This window comes from Pezoporus flaviventris, unplaced genomic scaffold (genome assembly GCF_033815535.1).
Source record: "Pezoporus flaviventris isolate CSIRO_AGI_PZ_B2104156 unplaced genomic scaffold, CSIRO_AGI_Pfla_v1 ptg000078l, whole genome shotgun sequence".
Lineage (NCBI taxonomy): Eukaryota > Metazoa > Chordata > Aves > Psittaciformes > Psittacidae > Pezoporus > Pezoporus flaviventris.
Window position 1 is genome coordinate 2,892,475 of NW_026892626.1, and position 21,664 is coordinate 2,914,138.

A 21,664-nucleotide genomic window follows, 5' to 3' on the forward strand; every position below is an offset into this window, starting at 1 on the left:
ACCAGTAATGGTAATGAAAACCTGAGAAGCACCTGAGGGCAATAAACTCCAGTGTGACAACTTTTGTAATCAGCTCTGAGACCGCCAACACAAGAGGGACGTGGAGCTGTTGGAGCAAGTCCAAAGGAAGCCATGGAGATGCTGCAAGGGCTGGAGCAGCTCTGCTCTGGAGCCAGGCTGAGAGAGCTGGGCTGGTTCAGCCTCGAGAAGAGAAAGCTCCTTAAGGGGAGACCTTAGAGCAGCTCCAGTGCCTAAAGGGTCTACAGGAAACCTGGAGAGGGGCTTTGGACAAGGGCCTGTAGGTACAGGACAAGAGGGAATGGTTTTAACCTGACAGAGGGGAGATTGAGATGAGCTCTTAGGCAGAAGTTCTTCCCTGTGAGGGTGCTGAGGTGCTGGCACAGGGTGCCCAGAGAAGCTGTGGCTGCCCCATCCCTGGCAGTGTTCAAAGCCAGGTTGGACGGGGCTTGGAGCAACCTCGTCTAGTGGAAGGTGTCTCTGCCCGTGGCAGGGGGTTGGAACTGGATGAGCTTTAAGGTCCCTTCTACCCAAACCAGTCTGTGGTTCTATACCATCAGAGGCTTTCACAGAACATACTGAAAATAAGTAAATTGTCCCCTTGCAGTGGAGCCCATAGACAAAAAGCATTGTCTGCCTGCCTGCCTTTTATCTTGGGGGATGAAAACATGGTCTTTTTCATTATTTCTTTCTTTCAGTCTATGCAGGCAATCAGGCAAGCCTGGAAGGAACTCAGCATCTCAATGACTGCACTGTGAAAGCAGATATTCAGCCTTTCCATTATAATGTTTTACATAATGATGTTTTTAAAATAAAAATGATAGGTACCTTTCCCCTTTCCTTCATTTTTTTTTTTCCTGTCAGACAAGCCTTTCTAATGGCATTTTTATAAAATTTGATAACTTTTAAAGCTATGTTTACACCATCATTCATAGCATTGCCATTCTTACTATGAAACATACTGGTGAGAGAGGTCTTCTTTCATAAAGGCTTTCCCAAGTGCAACTTTCATAAAGATATTGATTTATTTAATAGCAGAACATTAAATGCAATCATCTGATGGATTAGAGGAAGTCAGGATACAGACTAATTCAAGCCCCAGAGAGCTGAAAGCCTCCTTTGTTCTACACATAGGCTACAAGATGCAACTCCTTGACAAAACCAGAATTACCAACATGCTGCATTTGCTGTCAGGAAAGCTGCCTGCAATTAGCATCTTTTGCCACCAACAGTGACAATAATAGTGGAAACAGAAATATATTCGGTGACGTTCAACTGTAGTCAGGCATCATTTTCTGTCTCATTTTATTTATTGGTATAAAAGAATTAAATCTACTTGTCTCTGAAAGAAAAGTTACTGAATATTACACTATTTTTATATGTATATGTAGTTACTTGACACTATTTGAATTAGCTGTGTAAAATACATTAAAACACTAAATATTGTTTTATTTATATGGTGTACACATATGTATATTACATATGAATTCATATAATAATAATGCTAGTTAGACTTCAAAAGATGAAAACTAGATTTCTGAAGTTACCAATCCATGGTCATTTTTTAAAATATTTTTTCAGACTGTAGAGTGAAGCAAAGGAAAGGCACTTTGAGATTACATATATATTTTAAAATAAGACACTTCTTGCTGCTAATAGGCTCTCTGTTATCTTTTAGTGGTGCTATATAAAACTGTCTTCCCCATTTTTCAACCCTGATTGTAAAAACGCTATTTTTGGTTTGGCTGGCACAAAATTCTTTTGCTCCAGCTTTTATAGATACAACAAAAGGAACCAGCCTGACACTGAAAAGCTCTTAAAGACTCAGACATATCCAGAAGAAAATTGTCCCAGTGTAGGAGTGCAGAAAGCAGGCTTTACAGGGTATGCAAGACAGCCTCACCATGCTGAGTACTACAACCTCTGTGGAAGAAAAAGCAGGCGTTGCAGTCAGCCAGGCATTGCCACTACACTTCTGTGTTTGCTTTCTGATAATCTGGAATCCTTCTTAATTCCATGTGCCTGTCCTGTAAATACAAGATGCTATTGTTTGTGGTGTTCCTAAGGTTCTTGTGACTAAAATCAATCCATTTTAAGACAGTTTTCCAATTCTCCCTTTTTCACAGACTCTCCTTGCTACAGCAAATGCCTATAACCCCAGTAAAATACACAGTCCAGGCACATTAGCTCACTGAGCAAAACACCATCCCTGATTTTTATTAACAACTTTGTACGGGTGTTATATAAAATAAATAAACTATTTAATAGCTTATAGGAAAAAGTTAGAAGGCTTGATATCAGTTCCTAAAATTTTTATAACTGACTTGATGCTTTCTAGTAATGTTGAGTTTGTAATCCTATGAGTCAGGTCTCCTTTTGCATGGTACACTGAACACTTGCATTGTTTTTCCTGGAATATATGGATTCTGTGGGCAGAGTTTCAGGTCCTCTCCTATTGTTTTGTGTCACTGTGCTCCTGCAGCTGCAGATGCCATTTCTGCAAAAGCAAAAGTGTGGCTAGAACATCCTCATGACTCAGTAATCCCTGGCTGCCAGAACTATCCCATATGACTTCTGGCTGCCAGAATAGTAGAATAGAGTAATATCTATTATCCTTTTTGTGAGGCCCCCCCCCTTCCCCCCCCAACCTTCTCAGGCTGGACTGAAGATACACCTATAAAAACAGATCATGTTTATATACCATATGGAAGAGAAGTATATGTTGGTGGCATTAGAATGGTTGCTCAGTATCAACTTAGAATATTCACAAGTGAGTTTAAAGAAAACACTTTAAATGGGGTTCCAGTATTACCAGAGAGGAAAGGAAAGTAGTGAACAATTTGCTACAGGTCACTAGTTTCAAGAAGACCTTTATTTCTACCTTGCCGTGCATGGAGGGTCATAGTACCAACCCCTGCCATGAAGTCAGTTATTTCAGGATTTCATTGCTTATTTTTTTAAAAGCAGGATTTCTACACTGCCTTAGCTCATATGCTTTGAAATGAAGAGTCTAATTTTAAAGACTGTGACTTTTAGAGTGTTTTCTTCTCTCTTCCACATACTTAATAGAGTTAAGGTTGTGCTGTCTTTTTATCTCCTAGAAGCTGCACAAACACACTGATCTATTTTTTAGTGAGGAGTTAGAGAAGTTAGTTATAAGCTATGTTTGTGTCAGTACCCTGGAGTTGAGGTCAATGAAATGGTCCTTTTTCAGAGTGGGAAGATTTTTCTAACTCACAGGAAAAGAATAAATAAATTGACATTGCAGTAGCCATACTATGGATCTGCATATCATGATTACCTGAATTTATACAAATTTTAAAAATGCTGCATTCTTCAAAGTCATCATGCATGCAACATGCACTACACAATGAGAAATATAGTCACAGAATCAAAATGAGGGTGGAATGGACCTTCAGAGGATATCCAGTTCAATCCCATGATCAAAACAGCTCTAAATAGATCAGGCTGCTCAGGGCCATATCCAACGGAGTCTTGAACACCTCAGAGGACAGAGATTCTGGAATCTTTGTGGGAAACTTGGTGCAATATTTAACCACTTTCCTGCAGAGCAGAATCCTTGCAGCTTTCACTGTTGCATGAGATTCCTTCACAGATGCAAACCTCCTACTTTCTAGTGCTGAATTTCACAATGTTCTGCTCAATCATTTCTCCAGCCTGTCCAGGAGCTTTTTCGCCCATTTTGGTGACATGCACATACTTTCTAGGAGTGTGTTTCATCCCATTTTCCAGGTTGTTACTGAAGACATTAAATAACATTAGTCCCACTGCTAATCCCGGAGGGACACCAGTAGCTGGATTTAGCACCACTGGTCACAGTACTCCAATCCTAGTGCTCCTGCCAGATTTTCACTCACCCTGTTTGTCCCATCTGTATCTCATGAATTTGGTGATGAGACTATGGCATATTGGGTCAAAGGACTTGCTAAAAATTCAATTATACAACATCCACTGTCCTCCCCTTTTCTGCAGGGCTAGTAACCTCATCTGAGAGAGAGAGCAATGAGGTTGATCAGGCATGATCTGCCCTTTCTAAATCCCCACTGGCTGCTCTTAATCACCTTCTTGTCTTTCATGTGTTTAGAAATGGAGCTAATTTCCTTCCTAACTACCAAGGACCAAGGTGAAGCTGATTAAGAATTTTGTGACAAGAAAATTGAGTTATTATTGTTTCACTTGCATTCAGTAAAAAAAAATTAAATCTAATGCAGAATAAATTACTTTTAATTTATTAGTAAGTTTTATGTACTTTAATACTACAGGTGAGTGGCTTCAGATACGAAAAAGAGGTACAAACCTGATTATAGCAAGAAACATCTCACTGACTCGAGAGGGATGGAAGCAGCATATTACAAAATATACAAGATAACCATGAGTCAGTTCATTTCAGATTGCCATAATGCAGGTATTTTGATACTATTGTGCAAATAATTACTGAGTACTTTATTGAAAGGCAGGTAAATAACATCTAAGTTTTGGGGTTTTTTTGAGGATGTATGAATGAGGAACTCAGTTTAAAAACCCCAGCCTAAGTCACTGCTAGTCTTTGGGACTCATCCTGTAGAGTGCTAAGCAAATATTTTCTCTATAAAATGTGCCTTACTGAATAAAATTCTAATTAGAGTAATTAAGCTTTGATAACTGCTATGTCATTAAACATAAATTGGCTAAATACTAATTGTATTTGCACTGGAGTATGATTTCTATTAATGGATACATTAATGTTTATACTTTGCAAACTCTTTTGAAGTAGAATATTTAAGTCTATACTGCTTAATTTAAAATGAAATATCCTCTGAATACAAAACCTGGCATGGCACTGGTGGAAAAGGTTCTGGAAAGAAACACGGTCCTGATCTTCCCTGTTTGTGATTAAGAGCAGCAAAGGAAAGGTGACTGTTTGCTTTGTGGGCTTCCTCCACTGTAGAGCAGGGGAGCTGTGTGTCAGTCTCTGCAGCATAAGGCAGGGGATGCTGTGGGGTTTCTTTACCTTGGGCCAGCTGCCACTGATCCTGCAGAACCTATGATGCAGTCTCACTAAGCTGCTTGCTCTAACTAAATTCCTTATTCAGCAGTAAAGTGTACAGTGGGACTCAATAGTTTTATATATGACGAAAGGTACTAAAACCATAGAGCCATTTTCCACTTCAAAACCAGGAGCACCTCCCTATCAAAACCGATCCTAAATAAGGAGGTAAGAGATGTAAAGTGCTATGGAATAGATAATAACTGAGCTATGTAATGTGTTTCTTTTTGTGGCACTGGGGATGAATACAGAATTCTCCTGTTGAGCAAGTCAGGAAATCTTTATTCCTTAAGTGATGCTAGGGCCCATTGACAAGCCTTACTGGACTTGTCTAGGAAAAACCCCTAAACCAACAAACACAACAGCAAACCCCCAAACTAGCTTTCTGCAGGTTGTTAATTGAAAGGGGAACCTGAGGCCACGCATCGGGTGTGTTCAGCATGGCTACCAAAAACTAAGCATATCCTCTGGGAACTTAACTTCACTCATAAAGCCTTTTGTATAGTTGGTCCAGCCTCACTTCATCTCATTTGCTATCAACAGACAACAAAGAATTATTTGTCCAGTTTGACTCAGAAACATGAAGCCTGCATTGCTGTTCTTGTACCTGTGGCATCTAACTTGCCACTGCTCTTTGACAGAATTATTATGATTTCTTATAAAATAACAGTACAATGCAAGTATAATCCTCTTAATTCTTTTCATCAGTGTTCCTAACATTAACCTTATTCACTGGAATATATTCAGAAAGCAAAAACTGGGAGAAAAGAACCTGGACACAAACTCATTTAAATATTTGCATGAATATTCAATGAATAGGTGTGCATTATTTTCTAGTTATTGCTTCCATGAGGAAAATTATGCAAGTTACGGAAATTAGACAAAGTTCAAAAAGCACACAGTAATAAAAGTATTAGGGGAAAAAAGCTTGAGTTTAAGACCTATTGCTTTTCTATTAAAAATTATTGTCTAAAGCCTATTTTCAGGTATTTCCAAATTCAAGTAGACTAAAATAATTGATTAATTATATGCCAGCTGACCATTAATTTTATTTCATAAACCATCCAATTTTCCAATTTAAATACACTAAATGTTCAGTGACATCCCATAATTCTGGAATGGAAGGCAAGAATATGAAGATCACTTTTTCTATAAATAACGCTAAACAGCTGGAAATCTGAAACTCCATGTGTCAGAAACTCCAGCGTGTTTCCAAGAGCTTACAGTGCCTGACATGCTCCAGGACAGATCGCACTGTTTCCATCCTGAACATTTGCTGGTGTTCAGTATTTCTATTGAGCCTTAAGGATAATCCTAGTTACCACACTAGTACTGATATTTAGAATTCCAGGAGGTTGGAGGCTGTCTTTTGGCCTAGGCATCTACTGCAAATATTTTACACCATGTGAGTCGTTGCTTTGTAAACCCAGACTAAAAATATCCTCTATGGAGGTGAACTTTATCTCCAAGGTTTGGGTCAAAGCTGAATGTGAGGTTCTCTGGAACACAGTGCTTGCAGGGAGGTTTTGATTTATACTCAGCTGGTATTGTCAGCCATGTGAGATGAGATGAGGATGGTTATTAGTCACAAGGGATAAAGCCAAAAGTAAACAAGGGAATTTCTTGACAAAGCAGTGCCTTACATTTTGAACTTTAAAACAAACAAACAAACAACCCCCCAAACAAGTAATGCATTTTATTTATTTATAGTATTCGGTTTTCAACAGAGCTCTCTTGACCTAATAGAAATTAAGCTGTGATTTAAGCAGTGTAGGAAACAACTGCGACAAACGTAGCTCATACACCATTGATGTAATAATTTATCATTTTTTCAAGAGGAATAAGGGTAAAACTCTACATATACTCAGCATCTGATAACAGAGATAAAACTAGTTGCTGCCATTTGGAAACTGGCCACATTAGGGCAAAGGATTCTTAAAACTTAGAAGGGGACCAAGAGAAGGAAGGTGTATTAGGGGAAAAATGTGTGGCAAAAGGAACTCTGGAGAAGAAGGAGTACAGGAGGTAAAGTGCTGCTTTGGTGTCACATCAGCCATCTCATTCCACAATCTACATTCTACATTATCCATCCCCTATAAAAACACACAGGAAAATCTGCTTTGTGGAGGGAGAGTATAGGTGTCTGTTAGATGAACAGAATTATTAATAACAAAGAAAAACCTACTATTTTGAATGGTGTTTTAAATAACAAAATGGGAAATGTAAATGGTCTTTACAGTGTTTTGCAAAGATTAAAGATGACAGAAATATATTTTAGTTCAACAGATTGTCTTACAGTGAAAAATAACTCTGTACAATAGTTTAAGTGTTGAATATAATGTTTTGTGACAGAAATTTCTCATAGAGAAAAAAATTGAAGGAGGCACTTCTTCAGCACAGGTTGCATATATTTGACACACTGTAAAATTCACAAGTATTTAATTGTCAAATTTGGAAAATAAATGCAGTGAACTCTGCAGTTTTCAGGCAATGTCTTGTCTGGTGATGCTATTGTGAGCTGAATGTTTTAAAAGTCACAAGCAGCCTTTTCTAAATGAAAAATCTATAATCAGGCATTCCTAGCTGATTAGGTTATCAATCTAATTGGATTATCTGAACACGCTGCCCAGAGAAGCTGTGGCTGCCCCATCCCTGGCAGTGTTCAAGGCCTGGTTGGATGGGGCTTGGAGCATCCTGGTCTAGTAGAAGGTGTCCCTGCTCATGGCAGGGGGTTGGAACTGGATGAGTTTTAAGGTCCCTTCTAACCCAAACCAGTCTGGGATTCTATGATTCTGTGATTATCAGTGAATCTGCTGGCTGAAGCACTATATGCCTTTGGAATATTTACCCCGAGGGCTTTCCTCATGCTGCAGTTATGCCTGCATGACTTTTTTGCTCATTTGCAAAGGCAGATGACTACACAACTTGTAGGAGCCTCAGCTCTTGCCTAACAGTTGAAATTTGACATTGAGTAGCATCCCAGGGTTTGTGCTTTTTGCTCTAGTGTTCACAATACCCTCACATCACCTGTGTTTAGGAGCTGTGAGGACTTCCATTCACGTGTTGCTAAATAGCATTACAAGGTCTAACAGAATCTCATCCTCAGTCTAATCAGTACAGCATTATATTACCACCCAACAGCACACCGTGATGAAGTGAGTAAACGTACAGGTTTTCAAACAAAGCTAAGCTGAGGATAATTCAGTTTGGATCACAAATTAGATGTAGTGGTAAAAGCTAAATTTCATCTAATCTTTGAGTATTGAACTTTGTGCGTATCTCTAGGAGGAAACAAGAACATAACAGATTATAAAGAAAATAATGCTCCTGCCTATAGATTTTCTTTTTTATTAAATGTGTCATGATAATTATTTTGTAAATGTAATTATTTTTTCATATCAGTATTAAGAAAGAAAAGCAAATAGGATTCAATCTAATTTATGAGACTTCAGAAGATAATTTAAAGCAGGCTGATTACAGTGTATCAGTCATAATTACAAAATAAATAAACTAAATAATATGAACTAATAACCTGCTGGTTTTAGACCAAAGAATCAAAATGCAGAATGGAAGTTCTTTTTTTTCCATGCACTTAAGTCAAGAAATCAAGACAGCTTTATGTAGTTTTATGATAGTTCTGGAATTTGACAATTAAAACAACCAAAATCCCATTCCTCCAAAATGAAAGCATGAATCTTCAGAACTAAGCACTTGACTGCATTTTTAAAATTGATTTTTAAAATGTATTTTTCACTTGCTTCTTGCAATGCTAAATAAAAGCATAGTTTAATTAAAAAATTAAGGAGAATCAATTTGTAACAAATTTATGAAAGCATATAATGGCTCTTACATAATATTGAGCAGCCATACTTCTGATTTAAAAAACTGATTTCCTACATAATCATAATGAATGATTCCAGAAATATTATTCTGGTTCTGGGTTTCCCTCTTCTTACTGACACCTTAAAACTATATCGATAATGCTCAGACCTGTGTTGGACCATGCACAACATTCTTGTTCACAAGCGAAACTTCTGATGCACAGGGAAGATACTATCCATGCTTTAGCTCTTAGACTTGCACTTTCTTTTTTCCTCTGATTTCAGAATTAAAACTCTTTTCACTTGTGTTGCTCCTGGGCATCGAATACAAGTTTCAGTCTTTGGTCTGTAGGAATTTAAGAGTTGAAGTTACACCCCGACTATGCTGGGGTGCTCTTTCTGCTCTCCTCTCTTGGCACTCCAGTGCAATAGTGAGCACCATCCTACACATGGTACAGAACGATTGCTCTCAATATGCAGCAGAATTTCACAGGGAGAGAGCTGAAACATTTAGGTTCAAGTTCCTAAAAAATATTGTATGTACTAGTATTCTGGATTCAGCTGTAGCAGTTATTTTTCTCTTTCTTAGTAGCTGGTGCACTGCTGTGTTCTCAACTTTAGTCTGAGAACAGTGCTGATAACACACCAATGTTTTTAGCTGCTGCTAAGTAATGTTTACCCCAATCAAGGACTTTTCAGTCTTTTGCTCTGCCAGTGAGGAGGGGCATGGGAAGTTGGGATGAAGTAGAGACAGGAAACCTGACCCAAACTAGCCAAAGAGGTATTCCATACCACAGCGTGTCATGCCCAGTATATAAACTGGGGGGAAGTTACCCAGAAGGTCCAAATCACTGCTCAAGTTGGGCTGGGTATAATTCAGTGGGTGGTGAGCATTGCTTGTGTTTATTGTTTTCTTTTCCTTTTCCCTTTGAGTTTTATATTCTCTCTCGTTGTTATTTCCCCTAATATTATTATTATTGGTGGTAGCAGTAGTAGTTTTGCACTGTACCCTAGTTACTGAACAGTTCTTATCTCAACCCATGGGATTTAAAGTCTTCCTATTCTCCTCCCCATCCCTCCTGGAGCAGGTGGGGAAGAAGGGTGAGGCTGCATGGTTCTGAGTTACCGTCTGGGCTTAAACCACAGCAACTAGTAACTGGTAAACAGGATTTCATTGTGGTTTGAAGTGGTAGAGAATGTGAGGCAGGATAATGCAGGGAAGCTGCCAAACAGGAAAGCCAGATTTTGCAGAACAGACAAGGCCCTAAAGCCTACAACTAGTAAACAGTGAGCTGGGAATAATTTCTGGCCTGAGGTCAAATGGTATGGCAGAGCCCATGTCCACGCAGGTAACTATTCTCACACCTCCAACAGTGGCACTATCCATATGGGTTCTGGGAACAGTGTGTGTCCTGTGCTGTCACCCAAGCCATGTGCAGACCCACGTGGTTGTGCTGAGCCCCATGCCAAACCTTCAGACACTGCAAACCAGGGAATAGGATGGACGACTGTGCTGATTGCTGTTACTGTGGCTAAGACAGAGGCCCTGTTTAATTTACTGTCACAGTTTGATTATCTGAAGGACTCACACTTAAGCACAAAGTCCAAGCAGATTTCGGCCAACCAAGTGTAACTGCAATTGCATAAAAAATTATCCCAAGTTAATTTTAATCACTTCAGAATATTATGTACAAGTTTTGTGGCTCTGTGGCACACAGCGTCTCCAGGCATGCATGCACGTTAGGCACCAAACTCAGGGACAGCACATCTCCCATTTTGGAGCAGCTCTAACACCAGTAGATCACCGCATGGCTCCCACTGCCCTCTGGGGCTGGCAATCACAACAAGTCGCCCAGACATTACCACAGTTTTGAACAAGCCTTCTCCAACCTGCTTCAGTCCCTTCTCTCCTCTTTTTACTGCATCTTGGCTTCTCTGAAGGTCAGCCATGCAGCCTTCAGAGCACTGAGATTTTCTGACTAGGATTTGGCATTTAAATTGCTTTTATTTTATTCTCAAGGCAACATTTTTCCTTTTCTCTTTGAGTATTAGTTATTCAGAAATGACAAAGACAATTTCCAAGAAAAAAAAACACCTTTTTCTCCTCTCTCCCTGCTTCTGTATACAGACACAGAGCTATTTTTCACTGTACTTGTTTTTATACTGAGGATAAGCATGCAGGTTGGGTTTATTGGTTAATTTGTTCAGCCAGTTTTGCAGAACTGTCCTTGGCATTCAGGGAGAAATAATTCTTTCCCATCAGCAAAAAGGAGACAAAAGAGCTAATTCAATACCGCATTAGATTTGCAAGCAGTTCAAGGTCTTATCAGGCTTAAAGATCTTTTTTCAGAGAGGTAGAGGTTTTTCAAAGGAATATATAGAACATCGTGAACTTGAAGTAATAGTTATAACAGTGGAGACAGCAGGGCAGAGGCAGTATGATTTCCATTCAGATTATGGTGACCTTGACACTTTAATTATGAGCAAACAGTCCATTACTGTTACATCTTTAAAAAGACAATAATTGCCTTTATATTTCTTGATTGCCAAGAAAAGGAATCTTGATACTCATTTATATCAATTATTTGGAAACACCTAGCACCACGGTCAGTTCCAAATTCTGAGTCTGATTTGCTGAACAAAAATGTGCCAGCAAATTTTCAATCTACCAGCCTTGGGCCAAGATAGGTCTTCCAACTGCACTTAAAAAGACAGAGTTGCCACTAGCTGTCTACCAACAGATGCAATCTTACATTTCTTTTTTCTGCATAATAAACAAATTCCCTGAATTAAGAGTGAAGTACATCACTGAGTTACCACGTAAAGCAGGAAGGAATTCTTTAGAAAAAGATACGGGGTCTAGCCCTGAAAGTTCCAACCATCCTTTCTTCCTGTTGGCTTTTGGTGCTCACTGTTTCACAGGGTTTGACCAGGGTGAAATTAATCATTTGCCTTTTTCAAGTGCCTGCATTATTTCACTCCAGTTAATAGATGTCATGCTTTCCCATGAAGGGAAGCCTGAAGAGAATTGCATTGTGTAGAATTGGAGCACAGAAATAGTCTAAAACCCAAACAGATCCTGAAATTAAATACTTTATCTATCACCTACTTGCTGATACCTGCAAAATTTTCTTTGAACTTCTAAACATAGAAGAGATCGATTTTAAGGCACTATAAACAGCAGGGCCTGCTCTTAATCTATTAGTACAGCTGTATGTCACTTCAACAAAACTCCTATTAATCTCAGATTCTGTGTGAAAAAGAAAAGTAGGCACTGCATTGGCATGCACCACTGGCTTGTGCTGATGGCCAGCACAAGGTCTGTGCATCAGTTGTTTCTAAAGACAGGTTTAGCTGGAGCTGGACCCCTTCCCTACAGCCAATGTGAAGTGGCAAGACATGTAGCAATGCCTGTTAAGAAGCCATGTGCTCCATGAACCACTACGGCAAGCTCCCCCTGCCACACACACACGCTCCTTCCCTTTCAAATGTTTGCTAAATAAAATGTTGAGACTTTTAAATATCCTTTTTAAGACAACACCCTTAAAAGGAAACAAATTAAAATCAAGCATGGGGTGGGAGATTCTACCTCTCCTTGTATGACCTGTAGTTTCCATTCCCTTTGTGAATGAATCTTCATAGATTCTTGATTGAACTTGCTCTTTTTCATATTTTTATTGACACAGTATAAACCAACAATAAACCTGCTTAGCAAAAGTCCTAGCCTGTATACAAAGAAGTTAGAATTGCACCATGTAAAGCTAGATGCATTTGCTTCCAGGGAAAGAAGTAAATCGGCTATATATGTTTAAAAAGTTTTGCTTGCTTTTGCTCCACCTCTCAGTTTACAGTTCTCAAAGACATATATGAAGAGGCCTTCCACTTTCCTCAGTGCTGCGTATTTGAAACCGAAATATGACATTTTCCTGATCAAATTATACTTTTGACTGCTTTTAGCAAACCAGTGAAATATTAGAATAAAATAAGTCTTTGGGCACAGATTTTGTGAGGTAGATGCACATTTGCAGCATTTTAAGGTTTCTTAGTTCCTTTGCTTCCAACAGCCTGACTCAAAAACTTCATGTTAGCTGTGTGGTTGAAGTACTTTGTTAAATATAGACCTAAACAAGAATTCTTTGGCTAAGACAAACTCATCCAATCTTCCATTTATGAAATAAAACAGATCTTACCTCAGCCCTCGGCATTCTGAGAGACAGAAAATTCCTGTTTCTGCTTATAAAGAGGCTGATGCCAGGGAAGTTTCCCAGAAAATGGTGAGCTGTAACAAAACATACTCCTTGTGAGGTGAAGTTCATAGTCAAGAGAACAATGCAGTTTCCAGGTCTACTGAAGTTATTAAGCTTTTCAGGAGAAAAAAAAAATCATCTAGTACCAAAATAAGATTCAGACACCAGTCCTTCAAACGACTATGAATAAGGGGTTTTCACATGTCAGCGTTCAGTTCTATGAATCTGCTAGGCTTTGCAAGCCCTTGCAAGGTGTGAATAAGGTTTAGAAATCATCCCCTTTATAAGGAGAAATTATTTGGTTTAAATTTGCTCAGCAGTAGAAACAATAAGGAATTTGCTTTATTTAAGAAGAACACTTAAAATTTATTTAAAAGACAATAAAAATACTTTTATTTGGAGATTCAAAAAAGAATTCCACCAATAGAGATGTGTCTTTTCCATCAATAGAATCCCGTCAATAGTCATATGTCCTTTCTCCAGGCTCTGGCTCAGGCTTGACTGCCAGCCTGATAGCAAAGGGAGTTTTTTTACGGGGAGCACCCTAATGCTACCTTACTGCTAACGGCTACAGTTTCAAAAAGAAAGAATTGCAACTCTCTGCAGTGAGCAGAAACCCCTCAAAACTGTGCAGTAAAATTGTGATTCTGAGCAGCTGTGTGCTGGCAAGCATTTCTCTCATTTGGAGATACTTACATCTGTCAGGATTTGGTGAGCTCACAGCTACTATATCTGCCATATAAAATCCAGTTTGGATCCCCAGAAACCTACAGGTTTATCAGAGTGTGTAATACTAAACCACATCTTTCAATAAGCAAATCTAGAATTAGGAAAACCCCCCATCTTTTGCATCCATGTGGTGGTCTTCAACATTTCTTTGCTTCTCTTAAGTCCACCCAAGATCATGCCTAGGCTTTTAGCAAGTTCTTTGTTTCTTCTGCTGGTCCTGGAGTTGCTATGACCTTCAATGGCATTGCTTGTCTTCATGAAATACTAAGTTTGGCAGTTACATTCTACCACGAAATACCATTCAGCACTTTATAAAAGGGGTAAGTAATACAGGCCCTGCAGAAGACCCCATTCTTGTTCTTCTGTTTTGTGTCAGCCGGTTGTAACTGTAGGCAACCCAGAGAGGGCCACATGCCTCAAGGGCTTCTAAAACTTTTGCCTCTCCTGGGCAAGGAGATACAGCTTGTTCCAGATGGTTACTAGAGATTGGTATTGCTTAGCTATATTGCATTGATATTCATTCTCAGAGCAGACAAGTGGTAATTAACCAGTTCCATCTGTATCTATGTTTGGGCAGAGAGTGATTTATAATGACCATTCCTACAAAGCAGCAGAGGGAATATGATGAAAAAGTCAGCCCTGATGGGCTATAGTGGTTTTGAGAGACTGATAGACCTGGCAAAGCTTTCCATAAGAACATTAATATACAAGTAAAACTATAGCGATGCTATAGCAATGAACTTCCTACAGCCTGAAGTCTGAATACAGAACATATACATCACCTTGCTATGCTATTCAACTGTAAAAATTACTTCATGACAAAATTTACCCAAATACAGAGACACTGAAAATACTGTCTGAGACTACCATTGTGTAATTTTTGTTTCGAAAGTCCTACCACCTCAGATAAGTAAGGCACTTTCTAGTAAGCTTTACTATTCAAAATTGAGCAGAGATTCTCTGACCTATTTTAGAAAGCAGAGTGCAAAGTATTACAGTGCATATAACAAAGTTGACTTTTATTACTATTTTTGGAGTACCTATCATATCTGATAGGTTATTACAATCACATATCCATGAAGGAATGTAACTTCTGACTGCTAAAAAGGTTCTAATATTTAGTGTAAGTAAGGATCTTCTAGAGATCTAAATAATTCGAAGACTATTCAAAACTTAGTCTCATAACTATCATACATGGTCAGAGTTACGGTCATGTAACATTCTGAATCATTCTGGTGATGTAAGGGACTTCATAGTATTTGCATAAGAGTTCTCTGAATTACTACTTGTGGCAGTTGTCACCTTGACATTGGGAAGCCCCCCAGAAATTCAAATTCTTCCAATTCACCTGCTTAATCCATAAAACAATATCTGTGGACAGTTCCTTATTTCCATACAGCAATTTCTACAGTATTGAATTACAAAGTTTTGATGCATTTCACTGTTTGCTGTCATAGATGTGACTCATTGTTTCCCAAAAGAAGCATTTGAAGGACAAATGCAGAACTGTTCTTGTTGGAGACCGCAATTTTTCCTTTAAGAAAAACTTAGTGGTATTAGTACTTGAGTACAGTCCTTGGTCCTGGGCTGCTGGGCAAATTTCTCCTTGGAAAGGCTGGACTTCAGTTCATCGTATTTTAAATGGGTCTTTCTAAATATTCTATACATTTTTAATAGAAGTCTAACCAACTGTAAGTTGATTCACCTGCTAAAAAGAGCCTGGTGAAAATTTGGTACTTGAAACCCAGTGACCTTTGTGAAGGCCAGCACTCTCTGTAAACCGAAAATGTTGCTCATACTGTTATTTACCACTGGTTTGCAGTCCTGGTACAAAAGAGATGACTATAGTATTTCAACGTGGGTCTTTCTGTAATTAAAATAAACTTAAAAATAAAGCAAGTAATCTGTCTACGCTGTAGTAACAGCTGTCAGAGTGAGCAGCACGTTGTAAATCACCTTCTGTTTAAAATGCAAGTGTTAAGAGTTATTTATAACTACACCATATAGTCACAAAGGACTATAAAGGTTTGGTGATTCACAGATGATAACAAAGAACATGCTGTGGGACAGACATGGGTGAGAAAGTAGCATTTTTTTTTAGACAGAGCCATTTGGAGTTCTTCACACTATTCCCAAGCAGTCCCCAAGGGCATCAGCAGCACCACTGGACTGGACTTCTACTCACTTCACCTGAAAACCCAGCTCTGCTGCAGCTAGTAAGAATTTTGCCCTTGTTTTAGTAAGAGCCAAATTTTCACTTCTGTGGCAATTATTTATTATGTGACAATTAACTGTTTATTATGGACAATTAAGACTATATTAGCATAGAACAACCAAGTGAAAACTTGATTGTGGCAGCTTTGCAGTGAGTGCAGTTATTTTCCAGGTTCTAGCTACCTCTGAATCATCAGGTACTGCTCATACCTACGACTAAGTGACATATATTCTATTTTGCTAAATACATTGTAGATGAGAGCAAAAAAATTGGCCCAGGGGTTTCAGCTGGGGAAAAAAGGCAGGTTCAACCTGATCTGGCAAACTATCCTAAAACTATGCAAAGCAAAAGTATTTCTAATTTGACAATTGTGATCTTTTTAACATCAGGATTTTAGTTAGGAAAAATGTAAATAAAAAAAAGTTTGTCAGAATATCCTAGAAAAAGAAATCCCATGCTATTTAAAGCTTGATAAAGACCAGCTTTCAAACAGATTGACTCCTCCTCTCAGCTTTTCTACCAGAGAAAATATCTGTTCTGAGGACCTTGACACCACTATGGAACAAAGTGACCTTGGAGTGCACCATTACACATATAAGATAATTCAGGACAGGCTTTCAAAATTTGTATGCCACGGACTCCATAGTTATACATTGCTGATTGTTGAGGAAGAGAACTTACAAATATACTGAATTTTTAAATCTGAAGGCCTTCAATTATGGTGCTGGCCATTGGTCTTGTGTATGGTGACTTTAAACCTCTTCCCTGGCTGTGATGTGTGCAATGTGATTTCTGGTTGATCATCATCAGATGCAGCTAAACTGTAAGAATTTAAAAAACACTGATAAATATCAAATTATTTTAACTATATTGAATTGATTGCTGGAGATCTGGGCTCTGATGAAAAAGGGAAAGCTTTCTTCCTGCTTAAAGGGACTCTCTCCTGTTCTGCTGTTTGCAATATTTGATCGATTGCCTCGCTCCGGCATAATTGAATCTGCCAGAACTTTGGGAAAGAGCTGGATTAAGTAGATCTGTGGACCAAAATTTTGTGATGCAGCTTTTGGAAAAGAAAGTATTTGGACTGGTCTTTGCATACTGTAATAGTAAACATATGCCTGTGTGAGACCCACATCCACCAGCTCAGAGCAGATGAGTAACTCGGCATCCTAAGTTGCTGAGTTTGTACTCTTTCTACTAGTAACATGTAGTACCATATGGATGTGTTGAGTTTTCAAATACAAAAGCTTTTCTAGTTACAACTAAACTTACAATACATGGCTAGCTCATGTAGAACAATGAATAATTATTACATAAAAGAGCAATTTTTGCTTATTGGTGTATTTTATACTACTGATCATAGAGAGAAGCACCATTCCAGTCTCCAGGTTTGTATAGCTTACATACTTCAGAATGTAAAGTAAGTCTACACAGAGAGATTGAAGTAGTATAGTAAATTAGAAAGCAACAGAAATGAGGTGGGTTTTTTTAATAGTATCAGCTAAAAATTATTTCTTATTAGTTGTTCCTGAACAACAGCACATCAGTGCTTGCACTACTTTAAAATCAGTAGGAATAGAACCTTCTATCAGTCACACACATTAGGAACAATTGTTAGATGCATTCCCTAGCCATTCAGTGAACTTAATTCTCTGTAGCTGACAGTCATAGTTTTGACTGTAATTACTGGAAATGGCATTGTGAATGATTTCAACGGTAAAAAGCCCCACGTAAGCCAAGATTTACAAATGGAAATCAAACTTAGAAATAGTATCAGACCTAGAATTCACTGATGGCAAGCAAAATTTTCTTTATGATTGCAATGTAACAGAAAAGCTACATCTACATCCAGATTTTATTTTTTTTTTTAGTTCTTTTCAACTTTAGGGTTTTCTTCTTTACCTTTCACTCTTCTGTTTTACTCATGCTTTATAGCAACTCTCAGAAAAAAACATATTACAATAACTTTGTCATTTCGAAGCATCTCTAAAACCTCATACCATTACCTGGAGCTAACACAAATCTAATCAGCTCATGCAGCTTAAGTTTCCATTGCTTGTTGAAATAATAGCTCGCAGTTGCTCTTGGCCAACATAACTAGTGCCTAAACAATACAAGCTCCAAAACCACCTATAAAACAAGCAAATAAAGACCCCACAGGCTTTGTAAAGGCTGAAACAGTCAATTGGATCCTGACAAAATAGACCATCTAAATGTTACATTTATTCTTCACACTCTGTCTTTGAAATGAAGAAAGAGTGTCCACATATCTTTCACAGTTCATTAATCTCACCAGGATACAGTGGCACATTGATCAAAACTAGTGAAAGGAATGCTGTCCACAGGTGACTAATATACACAAGACATCTAGTTCCATTTCTTTGGAGAAGCATGTTTATCCAGCAGAGTATCCTTAAGGATTTAATTCCAAACATAGGCACCCCCAGTATTTGTCTAAATAAAAATGCAAAGGCTCTTTTTTTCAAGAATTCTTTTGTTCTACTTAAAGTAACTTCATTGTTGAGGAAAAAAACCCCAAAATGCATCTGAAAAATTCTCTTACATCTCTTTAGGTTTCACATGAGAGTTAATTTATGACTTCAGCTAGATGGGGAAGGAGATGAGATGGAGACATCTGCTAGTTAAATGTCTTACAACTAAAGAAAATGAAAATGAGTATTAGAAAATAAAGCTATTTGTACAGCTTGGCAATGGAAGAATGTATACTGAACAACAGAACTTTGGAGCGTACCTTGGAGTTGACAGACTAACTACACTTTGGGAAGAATAATTCTTTGGCATCGCTTTCACCACTTTGACTGATGGCTAGAAATCAATACCACATCTGCCATGGAAAGTAATGCCATTGACTAGTGTTCATTGCTTTTCTATCTTCAGGAATTAGATTTTTGAAGCTATATGCAATCAATTATTACATTACTCATGGTTTTGCTGGTTTGTGTTTTATCAAGCAGCAGATGTTGACCTATGAGGTTTCGATTTTTTAATGCAGTTTAAATTCTTAATAGTTCTATGCATTCACTGACATATGTATTTCCTGCATACTGTTATAGTTGCAAACAGAAGTCCACATAGTAAATCTAGAACATGTCCATCAAGCAGCAACATATGAAGCTTTGGAATACTTGCTTAGAACAAATACATTTTAGATACTCGGAGGCATTTAGTAACATCATAATAACAATAACTTAGAACTATACATTAAAGAAACTACGCATGCTTTTAGTTCTTACAATAGGATACTCCAGGCTGTGTCTACTTTAATGTATTTATTTGGTTTAAAAATAAATTTGGTTTCAAAACTCTCCCTTTCTTGTCTTCTCTCCTCTCCTCCCCATTTGGAATATATATTCCCTTTGCTGAAGTATGTCTTTCCTAGGAGACATAACTGTTGGTATTGAGCAAATCCCAAGAATAGGTATTCCTCAGACTGTGATTTTCTGTACATTAATAGCACAAGTAATGTGCTTATGTTAATAAGACATTTTCAGTGTCTTAAAAAAACAATACAAGAAACCCTATAATTTTGTAGACTTTTCAGAATTAAATATAGGTGTAAAATTCAGAATCCACTTGGATATAAGGATTATGCTTTGGCACAGGCTTTGCAATACAAAACTACTAAAGTAAGAGTGAATATAAGATAATACCCTACCAGAGATGAAGTTTGATGGAACAGGAGAAAAGATAAGTAGAAATTAAAAAGACATGTATATAAACAATTGTATAGAGTAGAAGTAATGTAATACCCCAGATGTTTGGGCTGTTTTATTTGACCTTTACAGTATTTATTCAAGAATAATGGGAAGATCTGGAAACTGGAAACTTATGCTCAAAATGTACGTATTTGACAAAATTAGAGAATATATATGTGTCACTTTTTTATAATCTCGACATTTTAAAGAATCTGTAAATTGGTATCTGTAGGAATATGTTGTGTTTGAAATATTTTATGTATTCCCTTACAGAACAAAAATAAAAAAGAAAAAACATGTATTTAATTTAGTTCCTTTGTTGTTGTGACTAAAGTTTAACTAGTTCAAAGGACGTACATGCCAGAGAAGACTGTTTTATGGTAGAATAACGGGCCATGTTTCCACGTTAATCTACCTGAAGAACAACTGTTTCTGACAGCACCTCTTACAAACTGAGTCTCGAATACAACTCCTCCCAAGCAGAATTAGCAGAGCTGGTGAGTCTGGCTGTTCTAAAAGCCAGTTCATGCTCTGTATTACAACAGACATGTTTTCAAAAACACAAGCAAAGGAATCTCTCACACTTTTTGCCTCTTTAGCATAATAACAGGCATGTATATCTTATACCTTGCAGGTTTTTCAGTCAGTACTAGGGACTGCTATTAAGCAAATTCAGTAAAACAATGTAAAGCAGGAGTGTGAGGAACATGGACAAGATAACTCATGTCTTAGTCATATGAAACACTGATTTCTTCTTACTAAATTGTTAATCTACAGATTGGTGTTAATCTAGAGTTTGTTAAAGAAATTTATTTGTTTTATCATAGAATCATAGAATTCCAGACTGGTTTGGGTTGGAAGGGACCTTAAAGCTCATCCAGTTCCAACTCCCTGCCACGGGCAGGGTCACCTTCCACTACACCAGGTTGCTCCAAGCCCCATCCAACCTGGCCTTGAACACTGCCAGGGATGGGGCAGCCACAGCTTCTCTGGGCACCCTGTGCCAGTGCCTCAGCACCCTCACAGGGAAGAGCTTCTGCCTAAGAGCTCATCTCAGTCTCCCCTCTGTCAGGTTAAAGCCATTCCCCCTTGTCCTGTCCCTACAGGCCCTTGTCCAAAGCCCCTCTCCAGGTTTCTTGTAGCCCCTTTAGGTACTGGAAGGCTGCTATAACGTATTGGAAATTTTACTTGTAGAATGTAAAAAGAAATGAAGGCAGGTAACCTATCCCTTGCTCAGCAGGGGTCTTTGAGAAGCAACCAGCAGAACTTACAAACCTGGCACGTCTCTGCTGCTCCTCACCCCCCTACTCAGAACATTATTCTTTCACTGTTCTTAAGACAAAGTAGATAGGAGAGCTTCCCAGGCACTAAGGAAGTACATGCAGTACCCTTTCTAAGCGAATGCAAGAAAGTATCCCTGTATGAGATGAGGCCCCTAAGCTCCCGTTGGAGCAACAGGGTTTCTGCATCCCCAGCTTAACACTATGGGCCCTTGTCTGTGGCCTGTTACAGCCATGGAGTCATGGTAATGACTGCAGCTGGCTCTGAATCCAGTCCTGCAGAGGAGCTAAGTCTTCACTCATCAGCATAAAAAAAGGCTGAGAAACCTGATGAGCAAAAAATTGCTTTGAACCTTTTCTTTTTTAAATGGTCATAGAAGCAACTCTGTGTATCAAACACCATGTGGCATAAGGAAAAGACTATATTTTCCAATTTATGCATCATCTGAGGATCATTAGCATTTCAGCTACTGAAAACAATTCAACCTATTCTTAAGATAAAGAATCAAAAACGTCAACAATCAACAAAAAAAGTTGATAAATAGCAAATATTACATAAAAACACATCACATTTACGCATGTTGAATGAAG

The 21,664-nt window shown here is 38.2% G+C and overlaps 1 protein-coding gene and 1 long non-coding RNA gene across 6 annotated transcripts in view; one reads left to right on the forward strand and one right to left on the reverse strand.

Moving 5' to 3' along the window:
• SHISA9 (shisa family member 9) overlaps positions 1-21,664 on the forward strand; it is a 184,503-nt gene that overhangs the window by 33,080 nt on the left and 129,759 nt on the right. The window lies entirely within an intron of this gene.
• The window catches only part of LOC133279491 (uncharacterized), a 54,295-nt gene that overhangs the window by 31,114 nt on the left and 1,517 nt on the right, over positions 1-21,664 (reverse strand). For all 3 annotated transcript variants that reach the window (XR_009746907.1, XR_009746905.1, XR_009746906.1), the window contains exon 2: positions 13,077-13,165. This is a non-coding gene — a long non-coding RNA (uncharacterized LOC133279491). The remainder of the gene's footprint in view (positions 1-13,076; positions 13,166-21,664) is intronic.